Source organism: Octodon degus, unplaced genomic scaffold (genome assembly GCF_000260255.1).
Source record: "Octodon degus isolate 3935 unplaced genomic scaffold, OctDeg1.0 scaffold00215, whole genome shotgun sequence".
In the NCBI taxonomy this organism is placed as follows: domain Eukaryota; kingdom Metazoa; phylum Chordata; class Mammalia; order Rodentia; family Octodontidae; genus Octodon; species Octodon degus.
The window spans coordinates 2,888,966-2,893,621 of NW_004524791.1; the positions used below are offsets into that span (position 1 = coordinate 2,888,966).

General features: G+C 60.8%; 1 protein-coding gene across 1 annotated transcript in view; it reads left to right on the top strand.

Annotated features, from left to right (window-relative positions):
• The first annotated feature begins 2,730 nt into the window (after nt 1-2,730).
• The window catches only part of Cbfa2t3 (CBFA2/RUNX1 translocation partner 3), a 49,999-nt gene continuing 48,073 nt past the window's right edge, over nt 2,731-4,656 (top strand). Inside the window, exon 1 of the mRNA XM_023705253.1 lies at nt 2,731-2,864. The gene's annotated coding sequence lies outside the window, so the exon portion shown is untranslated. The remainder of the gene's footprint in view (nt 2,865-4,656) is intronic.

Consider the following 4,656-nt stretch of genomic DNA (forward strand, 5'->3'; position numbering starts at 1 on the left):
AAAGTTCTCAGGGGTTAGGTCCAGCCTGCGCCCCAGCTGGGGATCCCAGAAAATAGCCCTGCTCTATTGGCTGTAAGGGACACAGTCACTTCACACGAGCATACGCAGCCCTCCTGAACCAGGCTCAGGGCTGGCGCCCAGCTGCCCGCTGTTCCTGCCCAGGGCTGGCATACTTCTCATTCACCACCACCAACTCCTTGTCTGGGGCAGGACACAACCCAAGGCTGCGTCTGTGTAGCTGTCAGCCCAGCGCCTCCTTCCTTTATGAAGTGGTCTGATGTGGGGCTTGCCTAGAAACACGCTTGCACCAGCCAGGCCATCTGTCCCCCTTCACTCATCCCTTTGCCCACCCACCCTTCACTCATTCATCTGTCCATCCACCTTTCACTCATCCATCTACCCACTCACCCTTCACTCATCCATCTGTCCATTCATCCTTCACTCATTCATCTGTCCATCCACCCTTCACTCATCCATCTACCCACTCACCCTTCACTCATCCATCTGTCTATCCTTCACTCATCCATCTGTCCATCCACCTTTCACTCATCCATCTGTCTGTCTATCCTTCACTCATCCATCTGTCCATCCACCTTTCACTCATCCATCTGCTCACCCACCCTTCACTCATCCATCTGTCCACACATCCTTCCATCCTTCACTGAGCCATTTTTCCATCCATTCCTCCTCCTTTCATTCATCCATTCCTCTATTTACCCCTCCATCTTTCATTTGTTCACCCATCTGCCCACCCATGCATCCTCCATACATTAATTTGTCCATTAATGTATCTCTTCATCATTCATCCATCTCACACATTCGTCTGCCTTTAATTCACTCATGCATCCTTCATTCCTTCATGCATTTCCCACCCACTTATCCATCTGTACATTCATCCCTGTCCATCTGTCTACCCACCCAGCACACAAGAGCACTCTATGCTAGGAGACCGCGACCCCCCTCCCCCCCGAGAGCCTCCCAACTCCCTCAGGCCCTGTTCCCTACTCCATCCTCTGCCACCCGCAGATTCCCATGGGACTCTGCCTGGAATTCCTAAAGGAAGAGGACCTCTGCCCTCTTCCCTAAAGGGCCCATCCAGCAGGGCTCCACACAGTATCTCGCCTGGTGTTCCTAGAGGGTGAGAGGGGCTCTCCTGGCCCCTGTGGACCCTAAAGTGGCCCCATGGGCACTTGTGGGTAGGAAAAAGAGGAAGAGGGAGGGACTCTGGGGTGGTAGCAGGCAAGGTGGACTCCGGGGCTGTGGTCTCTCTTGCCTCCTGCAGCCACTTCCGCTTAGCTCCTTATCTCCTGAGCCGCCCGGCTCAGAAAGCCACAGCCAACGTCTGCTTCCCACAACCCCAACGGCCTGGCGGTGTGCAGGGAGGGGAGCAGCCAGGTGCAGGCAGTCCTGCCTGTCGGTGGCTTCCCCGCCTGGCCACTGGGTCCCACAAGAGGACAGGTGAGGGGGCTTAGGGCTGAGGCAAAAGAGAAAGTGTCCCCGGGGGCCGCAGGTCAGGGGAACACTTGCCCCCCCCCCCGGCCCCCAGCCTGTGCCTTGGCCCTGGGCTCAATACTACTTGGAGACCCCTGCAGGTCAGAAGGTGACAGTAGAGACCATACCAACCATAGCCAGGCCCTGAGCCTCACCACCACCACCCCAGCAGCAAGCAGGGGCTGGAAGGCACAGGGCCAGGGGGCAGGACCAGGAAGTCTCCTGGTGAGCAGGAGGCACACATCTCAGTCACAGCTGCCTTGACACACGTGTCCACTACCACAACAGACACCCACACTGTGGCGGGAGTCTGGGAAAACCTGGGCCTTGCGGATAAACACCAACTGCACAGGCTCCAGTGATTTGCAAACTGTCCAATCAAAACAACAGGCCCCTGCTCCCTGGGCCCACCCAATGCTGAGGACCTGCAGCGAGGACAGTGTCCCCAGGGGCCCGGACAGCACTGCCCAGCCCTTCTGTGCAGCCATCTGTCCCTCTCACCCTCTGACAGTTGTCACAGCCTCGTAGGAAGTGGCTTTTTCCCACCAACACTGGCATACCTTGCCCTCTGTCCACGTGGTCCCTACCAGCTCCTGACCCAGGTGCCTTGTCCACAGAGACCTGGGCCCTGGCCCAGTATGGCCAGGCAGATGGTTCTGTGCACAAAACTTCGGGCCCACAGTGTTGGAGGGCCCGGCAGGGGCCCGGGGCTCACCCAGCCCTGCTCCAATGGCACTGCTCACTGCACCAGTGACCACGGGGAAGTGCAGGAAAGAGCTGGGTTGAGCAGCTGGGGTGCACAGTGGGGTGGGTGTGGACCCCCAGGCCCAGGAAGCCAGGTGTGAGGCCGAGAGCCCTGGCCAGGATGGGCATCCTGGGGTCACGGAGACGCTCCCAACACCTGCAGGCTCGGGGAGTAGGGGAGCCAGGGCCACCCGGAGGAGAAAGGAAGTTGTTGGAAAGTAAGACCGGAATGGCCGTGGGGGAGGTGGCGGGTAAGGCCCAGATGGTTCCTGCCAGGGAAGCAGAGGGTGCAGCTGCGCGGCCGCCACGTTATCACGGTGACACAGCTGGCTGCCTCGCCCTCGGCCTGTCGCAAGCCCGCCCCATCACATGAGCCCCTGCGGTCTCCCGTCTGACCCGGCGCAAGCCCAGGCCTGGGACCAGTGGGGACTAGAAGGGGTTGAGTTTCCTGGGGACAGAAGCGTGGGCTCCAGTTCACCCAAAGACTCTGCCTGCTTGTCCCCACAGAAGCTGGGGCTCAGGGCTGACCCCCGAGAGCTGCCTAGCTACAGGACTGAGTCCACGGACCACGTCACAGGCATCCTCCACACTGGAGAACACACACCAGGGTCCCAGGAAGGGCAGTCCAGGTAAGAGGCTGGTGAGGCCGAGAAGGCTGAGGCCATGGGAGCAGGTGGTGGGAAGGTGGCTCTGCTGACAGCGTGGCCATGTCACCCCACCTCAAATGTCAACACGGCCGTGCTGCGCAGCTGGGGCAGGTGGCCTGGTGAACCTGGCAGGTGCCAACTGCACTTGGCCCCACCCAGACACAAAGCCCAAGCCCCGTCCTGAGTGGTGGCCGCATCTGCCCCATGGGGACTGAGCTGCACAGAGCCTATTGACAAGCCAAGTGAGGAAACTGAGGCCAGGGGCAAGAGTGGCCCAGGTGGGCACCTTCGCCCCCGGAGAGCAGCTGGCTCTGAGGCCCCACCCCCTTCCCTGACACCCAGACAGGCAGGCGCAGCCCAGGCCTGGGGCTCTGGATAGGTGGGTGCCTCTGCCCCAGCCCTGGCCACGTGGCCTCTTTCCAATGCTGCAGGCCCTCATCCCTCCTGCCGCAGGGCTGCTGCAGTCTGGGTAGCAGGGCATCCCCTGCAGAGGGGCCGCTGCCCACACAGCACAGAGCTAGGCAGCGCCCTTGCGCTCTGGTGCACGATGCGGGGCCCGATGGGCTTCTCCCAGGGGAAAACCCCAGGGCACCTCGAGGAGGAGGCACAGCCCACAGCCCACCTGGGCCCCATGGCCCATGGCTGCACACTTTGTGCTAGTTCCCCTCTGCTGAGCCTCAGTTTCCTCAAGTGTCAGGCCCCCCTGCTCTGGGGCTGTGGCTCCCTGAGGCAGAAAGAAAGGAGTAGGGGCTTCCAGAGGTGAGAGCAGAGGTGTGTATGTGGATGGCTGCTGCTACCAGAGGCTCTGGCCAGCACGTAGCCGTGGAGCTCACTGCGTGTGTCACACAGGTCTGACAGGTGGGAGGCACTCACGCCCCCAGCATCACCTCATGAACCCCCTGGACCCGTGCGAACAAATGCAGGACGTGTCTTGGCAGGAAGCGGGGACAAGCCACACGGCACCCCGAGGTTTCTGGCCAGGACAGGCTGCGGGCTGCAGCCCATGCGTCCCAGGGCTGCACAAGAAGCAGGTCGACTGGCTCTGACTTCCCCTGAGGTGGGGTGCGGGTCTCCTCCCCTGTGCCTACATGGGAGTGCCCTGTGGTGACCACCACTCATCCAGGCTGGAGGGTGCTGCAAGGTTAAAGCCCCTCATGGGACCTGGGGTGCAGGGTGCCCCCACCCTGCATCAGCCCATCAGGGTCTCGGTGGGGCACCAGGCTGGAGGGCAGCAGGCTCTGCAGCAGCATCTGCACCCGCATTTACTAGGTATCTGCTGCACGCAGCAGGACTGTGTGCGTGGCACTAGGCAAGCAGGCTGAGGCAACACCGTGAGCTGCCCGCCCAGAGCAAGGTGCAGGCGCCAGGGATGCTGGTATGGAAGAGACTCCAGAGATCTTGGCCTACTGGTATCACGTGAGGGAGGACACCGGGATATGCACGTAGCAAGTTTCACCTGAAGCATGGCCTCCTCTTCCATCTGCTCCTCCACCACATCCTCCGCTTCTGTCTCTTCCTCCTCTACCTCCTTCTCCTCCTCCATCTCTTTCTCCTACATCTCCTCCCTCTCTATCTTCTCCTAAATCTGCTCCTCCTCCACCACCTCCTCCTTTTCCATTTCCTCCTCTCTCCTCCTCCATCTGCTCCTCCATCCCCTCCTTTGCCTCCTCTTCCACCTTCTCTTCCTCCTCCTCCATCTCCTCCTCCTCCACTTCCACTCCTCCTCCACCTCCTGCTCGTCCTCCTCCACCTCATCTCCTCTTCCTCCTCCACC